Source organism: Geotrypetes seraphini, chromosome 4 (assembly GCF_902459505.1).
Source record: "Geotrypetes seraphini chromosome 4, aGeoSer1.1, whole genome shotgun sequence".
Lineage (NCBI taxonomy): Eukaryota > Metazoa > Chordata > Amphibia > Gymnophiona > Dermophiidae > Geotrypetes > Geotrypetes seraphini.
In genome coordinates, this window is record NC_047087.1 from 287,363,868 (window position 1) to 287,378,763 (window position 14,896).

A 14,896-nucleotide genomic window follows, 5' to 3' on the forward strand; every position below is an offset into this window, starting at 1 on the left:
TTGCGCTCATTTGTCTTGCGCTCAGTTGTCTCGCTCGTGCACATTTGTGAAAATAATTTGCGCTCAATTGTCTTGCGCTCAATTGTCTTCACGCTCAGTTGTCTTCACGCTCAGTTGTCTTCACGCTCAGTTGTCTGCGCGATTTTGTCCGCGCGCGATTGTCTTGCGCGAAATTGTCTTGCGCGCAATTGTCTATGAACCAAATAAACTGTACAAACGACATGTTTGCAAGGTAAGTAAGCCGATATCTGACATTAGTCTGATCAGTTGTGATTTGTTAACAAGGACTTGACTGCATTAAAGAGAGATGCATTTCTACTTAAATCAATGTTTTGAGCAGAAAAGAGTATCAGGGATAAACAAATCACGAATTCGAGTTCTCCAGCTCATGAACTTATTTTTAAGTGTCTGATCATTTCTTTTACTTCATTTTACTACAATATCAGATCCAGCCCAATAAATTTAAGATAAACCTACCAGAAATAAACTAAATTAAAAGGAAACTAAAAATTGTCCATATAACTGTAGGGGGTACAGAAGCTTAATCTATCAACCAATAACCTAAAAAGCTAATGTGAAATAATGTGTCTTCAAATTCCTCTTAAATTCTCAAAGGTCTTTCTCTAGTTGAAGCTCAATTAAAAGGGAATTCCACAGAACTGGGGGCCAAGTAACAGAATGTGTATTCAGGGGCAAAATCTAATCGTGCTCTAGATCAGTGGCTCCCAACCCTGTCCTGGAGGACCATCAGGTCAATCGAGTTTTCAGGCTAGCCCTAATGAATATGCATGGGGCAGATTTGCATGCCTGTCACTTCCATTATATGCAAATCTCTTTCATACATATTCATTGGGGCTAGCCTGAAAACCCGATTGGCCTGGTGGTCCTCCAGGACAGGGTTGGGAACCACTGATCTAGATCAGGGTTAGGCAATTCCGGTCCTCCAGATCCACAGGCAGGGCAGGTTTTCAGGCTATCCACAATGAATATGTATGAGATGGATTTGCATGCACTGCCTCATTGAGATGCAAATATCTATCTCATGCATATTTATTGTGGATATCCTGAAAACCTGACCTGCCTATGGCTCTCGAGGACCGGAATTGCCTACCCCTGATCTAGATAATGAGGGCATAACTAAACAATTTTGATTTTGAAATCTCAGTGACCGTGAGGGACAGTATGGAATAAGCAGATTTACCAAGTATTTCGGTTGTCCAGAATAAAAGATTAACTTCTTTTAAAAGCGGTGAAACCTTATTGAAGCATTTTACATCCATAACAATCCTAATAGCTAGATTTTTTGAGTGGACTAAAGTTTGTTAATGCACTTGTTATCTGTTGCAGACCCCATTGCAATAAAGTGGGCCCTGCAGCATGTGTAGGGTAACTCTATAACAGGGTGCCTAGGATAAGAACATAAGGACATATGAATAGCCATACTGGGTCAGACCAATGGTCCACCTAATCCAGTATCCTGTTTCCACATTGGCCGATCCAGGTCAGAAGTACCTGGCAAAACCCCAAATAGTCGCAACATTCCATGCTACTGATCCCAGGACAAGCAGTGGCTTCCCCCATGTCTCTCTCAATAGTAGCGATTCTTACTCACACAACCAAACTTTAGTTTTCGGTTTGGGCTTCAGCCCAAACCAGGCAGTGAGTTTCAGCTGTAGTTTCGGCTTTGGCCAAAACATTTTAGACAGTTTCAATGGCAGTTTTGGCTTTGGTCAAAACTGAAGACAGCTGTTTTGGTCAGCCGTATCCTGATTTGCAGGTATGTGCATAACTGTAATGTAATGTAATGTAATTTATTTCTTATATACCGCTAAACTCCGTTAGGATTCTAAGCAGTTTACAGAAAAATAGACAATAGGGTGCATTAAAATTATAAGTAAAATAGGTACTTAGAAATTCCCTTACTGTCCCGAAGGCTCACAATCTAACTAAAGTACCTGGAAAAATGACAATTAGTAGAGTAATGAAGAAATAAAATAGAGAATAGATGAGAAAAATAAGAAAATAAACATTCTAATAAGATTACAATGATCTAAAGGACTTTGAAAGGTTGAAAAAAGAGGGGAGATAAGAATAGATGCAGAGGGAGAACCGTTGAAGCAATAGAATTCTGGAGAAATTTAAATGAAATTTGAATGATAAAATAAAACAAAATAAGTGGTAAAACAATAAGTGAGATTAAAAAATATATCATAAACTAAAAAGAATTGAAAATAAAATCAAAACAGTCAAAACTGAAGTCCAGCTTGAACGGGCCCCCGAGCCAACCGTTGCTCCGATGGCCGGACTGCAGCCCTCCTCCGTCGGCTCTCCCCTGCTGGAATGGGGGAGGAGCGAAGACAGTGTCGGGTGCCCCGCTGGAACGGGCCCCCAAGCACTTACGCATTATCCTATAATGTTAGTGTCTAAAGTCAGGGGTTTCAAACCTGTCCTGGGGGAACCCCATCCAGTCAGGTTTTCAGAATATCCACAATGAATATGCATGAGATAAATTTGCACGCCGAGGAGGCAGTGTATGCAAGTCAACCTCATGAATATTCGTTGTGGGTATCCTGAAAACATGACTGTCTAGGGTTTCCCCGGGACAGGTTTGGGAATCACTGGCAATAATATAATAATAATAATAACTTTATTTTTCTATACCGCCAACAATCAAATGACTTCTAGGTTACACAGAAGAGAAACTGGTCAATCAGTGAAGTACAATGTATTGAAAAGTACAGCATGTTATCTAAAGTACAGGTACATTAAAAGTATTGTTATAGAAATGAATTTATCAAATAGTGCAGTCAAAATCCCTTTTCGAAATGCGCTTTAAGATTGCATGGTTTGTGCTATAAAATTGCATAGTTTGTGATAAGTGCTACAGCAGGGAACTGCAAGATGGGCAAGGCCATAGGAGGGGGCAGGAGTGTGCCAAGCTGTTAGGTGCTATTCTTCTAGAATACTGCCATGAAAAGCCAAAATACAGTAACTGCTGAGAATGTAAATAAGAAAAAGTAAAATAAAATAAAAATATTTCTTTAATCCCCATGATATACTTTTTGACTAAAACCGTGTTCTGGACTTTTGCTACAGGCTTGAAGATGCATCCAAATATTAAATGACTTCCATATTAAGAAATATACAGTAACTACAGGACATCTAGTGAGTGAGCTTAGTTTGCAGTAGGTGCAAGCATTTACACCAACCCTTTGACACGGGGGTAAGTGGTTGTGCCTAAATCAAGCGCCTGCATCAGGGGTAGGGAACTCCGGTCCTCGAGAGCCGTATTCCAGTCGGGTTTTCAGGATTTCCCCAATGAATATGCATGAGATCTATTTGCATGCACTGCTTTCAATGCATATTCATTGGGGAAATCCTGAAAACCCGACTGGAATACGGCTCTCGAGGACCGGAGTACCCTACCCCTGGCCTACATTCTGACTTTCACTAGTATTCAATAATTGCAATTACATGCATAATTGCTAACATGGAATTCGTGCTTAGCACACATCATCCAAATGTTCAACTTTAGCCGAGCATTATAGAATGATCTCTAAGTGGACAGGCACAGTTATTATTGCTTTTCAGACACAACCAGTGCTATTAATCAAGTTATGTGAAATGGCTACCCCCCCCCCCAAAAAAAAAGAAAAAAAGTACAAGCTAAGCTTTCAAAGCTATTAAGTTTAAAAACTGTCTTGCATAAGAAACCTTACAAATTAAATTTCCAAATAAGGCTTGCAAAGACCTATTTGTGTCTCTCAGTACAGTCGGTCTAGTTTGTAAGATATCCATAACCAATATGCAAGATATATAGATTTGCATACAATGGTTGCAAATCTATCCGATGCATATCTATTGTTGATATCCTGAAAATCAGATCGGCTATGACGGTACTCTATGCCGGCTTGAGAAACACTGCTTTGTTCAATATACGTAGAACTGATGATGTAAGATGATTTCAGTTCTGGAGAAAGAGCCTAGGCTAGTTTTATTTACTTAAGACATCTGAAAATTGGGGTTGTCAACGGGAAGGGGTAAAACGCAGACCTGGCGGATCTAAACCCCGCACGTCCTTATAAATCAGAGGTCCGTGCCACTTGTTGTTAGTTTCTGGCTCTGACAGACCTCGATGACAATTTAGCGCTGACGGATCCGACTCAGCATAGGGAGGGAAAAGTATTGGGATCCGTCAGCGCTAAAATGTCATCGAGGTCTGTCAGAGCCAGAAACTAACTACAAGTGGCATGGACCTCCGAATTTTAAGGACGTGCGGATTTAGATCCGCTAAGTCCGCGTTTTACCCCTTCCCGTTGTCAACTGACAATTTCTGTTGCTCTAATGTAGTTGATCTGGTCCTCATGAACACCCTCAGTATTGAGCAAGCTTCTTCACTGCCTTTGTACTGCACTGTCTTGGGCACCCTCAATTATTCTGAAATGCAAGCGGCCATGGGTCCTGAGGTCTAGCCCATCACATGCAGGGAACCTGCCACATCACTTTTATTAGTGGATTCAGAATAGAGAATGACACGGTGACAAAATTCATCACCGTTCCCGTCCCCGCGGATAATCGCAGGAAACCATCTTCATGTCATTCTTTAAGGAGAGAGGGAAGAATCAGAGTATGAATGGCCACAACCACTGACCCGCAAACTTTGCTTTGAAGAATGCTGGTGTAGAAGGACTGAGGTTGAAACAGACACTACAGAATGACAGTCTCTGGTATCCAGAGCAGATATTGTGATGTCATAATGCCTCATTCCACCAGTGCCTAAGAGCCAATCACATCAGTGATGTCACAATGGCTTCATTATCCTTGGCTCACATAAGAATCAGAGTATGAATGGCCACAACCACTGACCCGCAAGCTTTGCTTTGAAGAATGCTGGTGTAGAAGGACTAAGGTTGAAATAGACACTAGAAAATGACATGAGATTATTTCTCACGGTTATCCGCGGGGACAGGAACGGTGATGAATTTTGTCACCGTGTCATTCTCTAATTCAGAACTAAAAGGTGTGTGCATGCAATCAGAGCTGCCAAGTTACCCAGATCCAGGCGGAAGGCATTTTAGTCAGCCCTGGTATAGAACTTACATCCCAAAGCAGGGTCTGTGACAGCAGTGCAGCTGCATAAGACACAAATATGGAGGTGCACAAAAATTGCTCCCAGTCCGTCATCTCCTCATTGCTGGTGAGAAACTGGTTGGGGTAAAGTCGCGCCACAAAAGACACAACTATATAACTCGGCACAGTCATACTTTTAGGCAGGGGATCCAGATATGGATTGGACCAAAAGAGAGTCTAGTATTAATACGTAAGACTGTCAGGTTCGTACTTTACATCATTTTTAGTACATTTTTTTTTCTTTTCAAAAGGTTCATATATTCAGAAAGTTGGAGAGAATTTATCAAGGTATGGAAACCCGCTCTCCCGAAATAGACCCCCAGCGATTCAGAAATAAACCAAACGTTTTCGTTTTACAATGAAAACGCACCAAACGATCGTTTGGAGGTGGGGGGGGGGGAGGGGGGGGACGGGACTTGACAGAATCCATCTGTTGGAATTCTCCAGACCCCGATCGATGCCTTTCTCCCAAGCCTCCCACAGGCACTTGGTCCCAAGCTATGGGAGGGACCGGGTGGGAGCGCGTGCTCAGAGCTGCGCCTGGCGCGTGAAGAGGCGGGAGAGCCACCCCGCGCTCCGAGCAAAACCCGCGCCTTTTTCTTTCTCGAAAGCCAAACCGGGGCTCCGGGGTTTGTGCCGTGCAGGTGATAAAAATAGATTTGAAGGGAAGGCAGAAGGAGCGTTTTCTCCAGAGGCAGAATAGTCTTTCACTGCGTCAGATAGAAAGAATACACGGAAAGCAGCTTCAAAGTTACTCGTATGCATTAAAACAACCCCCCCCCCCAAAAAAAAAAAAAAAAGACATTTTCCGAAATCCAGTCTGGAAGGAAACTCGAATGGGGAAGAGGCACTACCTGAGCTGTTGAATAGATAGAAAAGGAGGAAAGCTCGTTGCCCCCCCCCCCCCTCCCATCCTAAGAACAGCGAGCTTGGGGTTACACGCCGAAGATTAAGCGGCAGGAGGTGAAAGCGGGTTTCTGGCCAGTAGACATGAGTAAAGAGAGGACAGAGTGAAAATTTCAGCCTCTTTGTCCCCGCCCCCCACCCGGGAGTTAAGAAGCCTGGGAGCATCCCTAAGGAAGGGGTATTGAAGATAAAACCCGATTTAAAAAAAAAAAAAGGAGCTCCAGCCCAGGCAGGCGCAAAGAGAGGACCGAGCTTTGAAGATCTGGCGATTTACCTTTGCAGCCTTTCCGAGCCGGTGGAAAAAAGGAAGAAAACAGCGGTATCTTTCGTGCTGTGTGCTTTCAGGCTCTTGCGCGTCTGAGGATTGCATTTTTTTTGTGTGAAGGGGTTGGGTGGATAAAGGGAAACGTTTCTTTATAAACATTTAAAAAAATAAAAAAAAAATTTTCCACACACCAGATCAACAGGAAGATGAGAGGAAAAGGTAGGAAACAGAGCCTTTCTGATTCGAGAGATCTTGATGGGTCTTATGATCAACTCACTGGTAAGCCAGAAAGCCTGGAGATATTTCTGCTTTTTATGTTGGAGAAAGTGCAGCATCCCTTGGCAACAAATTGCTCTGCGTTTTCACGGAGGTGTGTCTGCTTTCCCGTTATATATATATATACACAGTATTTTAATGTGCATATTGTACCGTGTTTTTTTTTTTTTTTTTTGAAAGAAGAGCCATATAACGTGGTCTCTTGGACTCTGGTTTGTGCTATAATGTACAACTATATAGTTTTTTGGTGGGGCAATCTGTTATATATTTAACATGTGTATCTAAAAAGGGAGGTAAAAGGAGTACTATGTGTTCATGCGAAAGAGAGAAGCTTTGTGCCTGTTGTCTTGAAATATACCTGATTCAGCTGCAGCCGTTAAGACTTTTTCCATCTGAGCTAGAGAAAAGTTCGAGATCTTAATTTCGGTCACCCCTCCCCCCCCCCCTTAGTAACACCGGCACATCCGGTTGGTAATGTCTAACGAACCTACCTAGAGAAAAGAAGTTCTTAACACCGAGAACCATTTGCGCTTGAAGTTCATTTGCTGTTGGGCCAGGTGTTGCATGCGTCTCGCAGGAGCGACGCTGATCTTTGCAGTGCACTGCAAACGCCTCGCCTTTCTTAACCTGTAGCCTGCACAGAGGCGTGAAATCAGCAGGAAGTTTGGGTGGACAATTGCATGCGTGTGTGCCTCTTTTACAGCCGCCCTATAGTATGTAACGCTGCACCAGAATTTTACATTTCCGCCTCCCCCCCCCCACAACTCTACTATACCCGGCTTCAACCGTTTCGTTCTATGTTAATAATTTGGAGAATCGCTCGCTCTCTCTGACTGGTGGTGTTCTTTGTAAGTATGGTTTATTTTATCTGGTACGTGTGCAATGGTGACGATTTTTAGGGTTAAACAATGGGGGGGGGGATGGGGGGAAATAACCCTGACATAAATTTCAAAATGATGGTTAAATAAAGGAAAGAGAGTAGATTTCATGAGCTGATCCTTTGGTGCCATCGTGCAGGAAACACGTGGTTTCCCTTCGCTGTTCACCGGGGCGAGTGGGTTTGTTGCCACTATGACGTTCTCGGGCTCTGCGTGGGGGAGGGGGGGAAAGGAGGTCTATTTCCGCGTGGGCGACCCCTATTGGTAATAACTGCAGTTGAAAGACTCGATGTCTGAAGTTTTCTTGGCAGCCAAAAAACAACCTAATAAATTTGGTTTTCACCACGGCATAAGAGCCAACTCTTCAGAATGACTAGGGTTGCTCATCCCATCAGAAACTACCCTTGTTTAGATAAAGTGGAGGGAAGTGTTTAATTTGGGGGTGCTCATTCACCCACAGTGCTCCCAGGGCTGGCACCTATGCCACCGTGGTACTTACATTAGGATAGCAGAGATGGAACAAATAAGCTTAAACCTTTTTTAAAAAAATAAGTTGCCTTTTACACCACTCTGTTGTACTGTATGAAAAGATGACTGGTGAGTTTCATAGCCCTTGAGTCAAAGCGTTGTACAGATTTTGGCTTGGAAAATCAGTGGAACGGCCTTGGGCCCCTCATCCCACAGGAAGCTCCCAAGTCATAGTGGCAGGTTTGGGGAAACCTCTCTGGAATCTGTGCCCTAAACCCCAGCCCTGCTTGGAAAGCCTGCTTTAAATAGTTATCTTTGTTATTTTAATTTCACCTTGAAAAAAAATAAATAAATCAAATAAAAAAAACCTTAAATCAAATAGCTCTCCCTGGCAGATGTTCCAGATGGTCTTTATGAACCAAAAAAAACAATGCAAAGCCATCTGTGCTTTTCCACGGTTTGGCTTCCTCTCTTACATTTCTTTGTAGTACAATACACAGATCATATATGTGTTCTAGTTCAAAATCTTGTTCCTGACAACTTTTCATAAAACATAACGTTATAATAACTATTTAAAATAAATTCAGTACCAATATATAACCCCTTCCAAAAATCATATACTGCATTTATACATTCTTTTCATATGTCAGATTCTGAAAAGGCACACACACATATGCATGCACACATACACCCACCCACACTGGCCATATGGCTCTGTTTATGAGTGTATTGCACCTACTCCTACATGATGTAGATTGAGTATTCTAACATTCACATGGCCAAGGACCATCAAGTGTGCCCACTGCCTCTCCTGTTGTCTTCATTTCTCCCTCCCAGGGCTCATCAGAACATAAGAATAGCCAAATGGTCCATCAAGCCCAGCAGCCCATACCTGGCCAAACCCCAAGGAGTAGCAACATTCCATTATCTCAGAGTAAGCAAGATTCCGGAATCCCAAATAGTAGCAACATCCCATGCAGAATCCCCAGAGTAGCAAGATTCTAGAATCCCAAAGAGTAGCAACATTCCATGCTACCGATCCAGGGCAAGCAGTGGCTTCCCCCATGTCTTTCTCAATAACAGACTATGGACATTTCCTCCAGGAAATTGTCCAAGCACTTTTTAAAACCAGCTACGCTATCCTGCTTTTATTCTCTGGCAATTTGTTCTGGAGCTTATCTATTCTCTGAGTGAAAAAATGTTTCCTCCTATTGGTTGTAAAAGTATTTCCCTGTAGCATCATCGAGTGTTCCCTAGTCTCTGTCATTTTTGACAGAATTTTTGCTTGCTTGTTTCTTTATGCTTCCATATTTCAGGTTGCCGCTCAAGTGAAAGCAAGGTGGCTAGTAGGTGGCATAGCATTAGGTATGATTCTGAGATAATTGCCTGCGTGCTGACACTTAGATGTCTGGAGAGGAAGATGAGAGACTCTAAAGATACAGGAAGGGCAATTTCATGATAACACCTGCTCGTATGCCTTATTGGTGATGGGATTCAGCAGAATTGTGTTCCTATCCAGGTGCTTTTCATTTGGGCAGCTTTCTAATGCATCGTAGGCTTCCAGGGCTGGCATCTGGTTATCATGAACTAGTTAGGGATTTTTTTTTATTTTTTTTTACTACTATTTTGATCTCTCTTCGGATTTATTTAATCCAGTCAGCGCACTGATAGTTCTCAGACAGGGACAATCTAGCAGGGCTGTTTTTGGAACCACTCAATCATAGGCCCTAATTTCAGCAATGGACACGATTTCTTCCCTCCTCCTCCACCAAGGGATGGTGAATGATGCCTCTGTGGCATTCTTAGCTCCTGGTGATGCAGGGAGTACGAGAACAATTGACTCAAGAATCAAACCCAGTTCCCTGTGCACAGCAGTTTACAGCACTGCTCTTGGGTCAGCCCCTAGTTCGAATATTTTTTTTTAATGTTCAAATCTGTTTTTTTATTAACAAGTAGAACCACAAACCAACAAATGCAAAATAGCAGACAAGAAATTTGAAGTTATACAAGAAAGGGGGACCCTCCCCCTAAGAGGACTGGATTCTGATGTCCTCCTGGGCACAAAGGCACCCCAACCTCTCCCCCCTCCCCGGAAGACCCCCTTCCCAACATACCCAACCCCCACCCTCCCCCCAAATCCAAGAAGTAACTAAGGTCAGACAGGTGGGGTAGGATACAACTGCGGTCTATTCAAAATGCGACTAAGACTCCCCGGAGGCAATAATGTCCAAATAAGGAGACCTAGGGCTCCTTTTACTAAGCTGCGATAGCGTTTTTTAGCGCGTGTAGAATTGCCCCGCGCGCTAAACCCGCGCTACGTGGCTAGAATTAACGCCAACTCAATGCTGGTGTTAGCGTCTAGCGCGGGGGGCAATTTTGCACGCGCTTAAACCGCTATTGCGGCTTAGAAAAAGGAGCCCCAAGTATGGACAAAGTCTCTGCTTCTGCGGCGAGAGGAGTAAGCCATTCTGGCCTCCCATCCCATAAGTTCGTGTAATTTATTCCTCCAATACCAGAAGGACGGAGGAACATCAGCCAACCAGTAATTCAAAATACACTTCGAACATTTAAAAAAAAAAAAAGATTGGTGCCCTATATTTTTCCATCTGTAACCAAGACATTTCAGTGACAGTCGTCACCAGAGACTGTGACGTTTTCCAGAATCTACTATAGGGGGGTCAATGCAGTAACCTGAGCTACTCTTTAATGTAGCAGTATCCTTTGATTTCCCTGTGCTAATCCTACTCTCCATGCAGGGAGAAATAGTAACTTAGAAACATAGAAACATAGAAAATGACGGCAGAAAAGGGCCATAGCCCACCTAGTCTGCCCTTTCCAATTATCCGCTCCCCAGAGTTCACTCCCCTAGAGATCCCACGTGAATATCCCATTTCCTCTTAAAATCCGTCACGCTGTGAAATATAGTGTAAAGATGCCACACTAAAAAGTAGTTTAAGGATTTTAATTATAGATGAACCCAAATTGGGAAGAGTACAAAGTACATGGTTCATAGACAAAATCACGCGAGACAACGGCGCGGCGACAACTGAGTGCAAGGTTGATGGCGCGCCGAAGAAAAGCACTATTTTAAAGGGTTCCGACGGGGGGGGGGGGTGTTGGTGGGGAACCCCCCTATTTTACTTAACAGACATTGTGCTGGCGTTGTGGGGGGTTTGGGGGGTTGTAACCCCCCTCATTATACTTGAAACCAAACTTTTTGCCTGTTTTTTAGGGAAAAAGTTCAGTTTTAAGTATAATGTGGGGGGTTACAACCCCCCAAACCCCCCACAACGCCAGTGCAATGTCTGTTAAGTAAAGTGGGGGGGTTCCCCCCACCACCCCCCGTCGGAGCCCTTTAAAATAGTGCTTTTCTTTGGCGCGCCGTCAACCTTGCGCTCAGTTGTCTGCGCTCAGTTGTCGGCGCGCCGTTGTCTCGCGCGATTTAGTCCCGTCACCAAAGTACACTCACAGCACACAGATCTTTTCTTTAATCATTTTGACCTGCATACCAGCAGATAAGTACCGTGCTCAGTTCGATTTTTGGCCGGCATTTTTGTGTTTGTTATTTTAATATTATTATTTGCTATAGACATGTTATTTTGATGCTGAGTTACCAGCAGCGGTGTGAACTTTATAATTAAACACTTTTTTGGTCACTGATTGTACTCACTATGGGAAAGGTCCTGGGATGTTTCACCCTTTTGGGTGTACTAGTGTGGCAGCTTTGCGGAGAGGGGCTTTTTGTTCCCGCGGCAAGCTGTAAAGACTGAGGACTTTCCCTGCACATATAAATTATTGAAATTATTTAAATATTTTGTTATTGGTTAGCAGCGATTCCATAGTGGTTTCCGCCCCTGCTTTCCCACCAAGAACTGGGTTGAGGGTAGAGAAGCAGACATACAAAATGAATGCAGATGGCTGATTAAAAATTGCTCTTAATGTAAATAAAAAACCCTAAAATTTTAGCTTTTTTTTTCACTTCTCATGAAATATTGAATTTTGTATGCCAACTCAGGCTGGTGTGAAGATACAGAATGGTGGCAGAGGGTGGTGTGAGGTAAAGTGCCACATTTCACCTTATATCACCCAAGATCTGTGGTGGCTTGTGGGCTCCTGGACCCCCCTACCTCTCCTCCCCCTGACTCCACAAAACAGGCCCTGGTGGTCCCACCTTCCCGAAGCCCCCAAACCCATGCAACCATTGATACCCTGAGAGACATCCCAGTGCAACGCTAGAGGTCAGCCTACCATAGAAGGGGTCAGGACCTATCATTTTGCAAGATGGCAGTGCTAAAGGCAGGAGCAAGTTGACGTGGTCTTTCAGCTTTCGGAAATGTTTAGGAGGAGGTGGGGTCTGGTAGGAGTATCCATTTGGAATACCAAGGATAGTTGTTGTGGGCTTGGGAGAGGGGAGGAGGGGGACAGAAGCCCACTTAGCTGTAACCCATGGGGATTAACTACTTTTCTTAAATTTGGGTTTGTGCAAGAAAATTTAACAGACTAAGCTTGCAATATTGGGTTGTTGTTTTTTTCGCATGTAGTTTCCACAGAATTTCCGTGCGCTGAAAGTGCTCTGGAAATTTTTTTCCTGGCCTTTAAATTTTTCGCATGTAGTTTCCACAGAATTTCCATGTGCTGAAAGTTATCTGGGAATTATTTCCTGGCCTGTAAATGTAGCTCCAAATTTTATGTGCAGTTTCTTTTTGCTGATCATTTTTTTTTCTGGCTGTTGCATGAAATTAAGGCATAACCTTCAATGAAAAGTGGTGCTTTTTACACGACCAAAAGTAGAGTTAATTTACCTAAATCATCTGTACGTGGAAAGTGGATTTTTAGCTATGAGAAAGTACTGTACATGCATATTTTTGTAATGCTTGTGTTTCGGTTGGGGGCTCTTTCTCCCAAGTGGGTTAGTTTTGCACATACCATGAAGGAAATGAACCTCACTCCTAAGCAGGAGCATGTAGACTATGATTTCAGTATCTCAAGTTTACTGCTAACGCTTGTCATAGTTCCTCCACCAACTCTATACACTTCTCCCTCTGTATTTGCATTCACGGTTTCGATTATTCACGGTTTTTAGCTTGCTGGCTCCTCCCCCCAAATTGCATCAGCTTGCATAGAGAAATCGCTGATTGCAAGCGTTTGCAGAGAAAATCGCCGATTCCCAGCACTTTCTTCACCGTGTTTTGCCTCTCCTTCAGAAACAGACCAGGTCTCCTACCATGTTATTCGCGGTTTCACCCTATTCACAGTGGTTTTTAATAGAAAACAGCGAATAACATATGAAAAAGTTATTTGCGGTTTTTCTGTATTTGCGGTTCTGTTAATCCCCTATCACAGCGAATATGGATGGAGAAGTGTACTCCGTACCTTCTACCTTGCTTGGAACAAGCTGCCCGAATCCCTATAGCGAGCTCCATGTCTGGCAGTGTTCAAGGCCCAGTTAAAAGCCCACCTCTTCTAGACTGTCTTCAACTCCTAACTCCTCTCACCTTGGATGCCTCATCTTTAACCCTATATGTCTTGTCTGTCTGTCCAAGTTAGATAGTAAGCTCTTCTGAGCAGGGACCGTCTATTAAATGTCAAAATGTGCAGTGCTGCGTACGCCTTTCAGGGTTATATAAGTGATAAATAGTAGTACTAGTAGCTTCTTTTTAGAGGTCATAAAATGTCATAAAATGTAACAGGTGGTGCTTGGAAACTCTTTTGAATCAAGCCTGTGGCGCCCAAAAGGATGGGAAATATTTCTGTATCTTTCTGTCACATTTTCTTAGCCTCAGATTGCATTTCGTGGTACTTGAGGATCTTCCCTTTCGCCACGCAATTTGCTGAATAATCGCTTGGGACCAACGCCCCTATAATCAGTGCTGCTCTGGTGATTTTCTCTTTTACTACTATGTTTGGTTTTTCCGGCATCCAGCGTTTTATCAGCCGGGATGGGGCTGTCCCAGGTGACCGCAACCTCTTTGCTTTAGCACAATTGCTTTTCCAACACACTGCTGTAATGCTTACGGAGTTTCCAGTGAGTGAGACATGACACTTTTATTGTGCCTTTCTGTATAAAAATTTCCCGCTAATGCATGCACTAAGTCAGAGTTCTTCATTGCAAAGCCCCTGGGCCAGTGGCAGCCTCCATTGATCTTAGGTGTGGCTGCTTAGCTTTCTTTCCTTAATTATACTTCCTCCTGCCTTATCCAGGGGCTTGCTGCTGGCACTGTCTCCAGAACAACAGCTCTGTTTTCCTTCAGGACAGTGTCGCTGTCGGAGAGTTTGAGCTGTACGGTGTACAAACTCCCCATGCTATTTTTGCAAGGCTGGTCGAACAGGGAAGAGGTCTGAATACCATGCAGATCATATTTATTTGGTTTTATATCCCGTCCTCCCAGAAGAGCTCAGAACGGGTTACAAACGAGAGACACGTGATGCAGGAAGCAAACAAGGGCAATAGAGGAGAGTAAACAGTGGAGCGCCACAGGGGTCTGTACTGGGACCGGTGCTATTTAACTTATTTATAAATGATCTGGAAATTGGAACGATGAGTGAGGTGATTAAAATTTGCAGATGACGCTAAACTGTTCAAAGTTGTTAAAATGCATGCGGATTGAAAAAAATTGCAGGCGGACCTTAGGAAATTGGAAGACTGGACATCCAAATGGCAAATTAAATTTAATGTGGACAAGTGCAAAGTCATGCACTTTGGGAAGAATAACTTTAATCACAGTTACTGGATGCTAGGGTCAACCTTGGGGATTAGCGCCCAAGAAAAGGATCTGGGTGTCATCGTAGACAATATGATGAAATCTTCCACCCAATGTGCGGTGGCGGCCAAAAAAGCTAGGAATTATTAAAAAAGGGATGGTTAACAAGACTAAGAATATTATAATGCCCTGAATCGCTGCATGGTGCGACCTCATCTGAAGTATTGCATTCAATTCTGGTCTCCTTATCTCAAGAAAGATATAATGGCGCT

The 14,896-nt window shown here is 43.3% G+C and overlaps 1 protein-coding gene across 1 annotated transcript in view; it reads left to right on the top strand.

Moving 5' to 3' along the window:
* Positions 1 to 7,091: 7,091 nt before the first annotated feature.
* KCNIP2 (potassium voltage-gated channel interacting protein 2) overlaps positions 7,092 to 14,896 on the top strand; it is an 808,713-nt gene continuing 800,908 nt past the window's right edge. The window contains exon 1 of the mRNA XM_033943166.1: positions 7,092 to 7,425. The gene's annotated coding sequence lies outside the window, so the exon portion shown is untranslated. The remainder of the gene's footprint in view (positions 7,426 to 14,896) is intronic.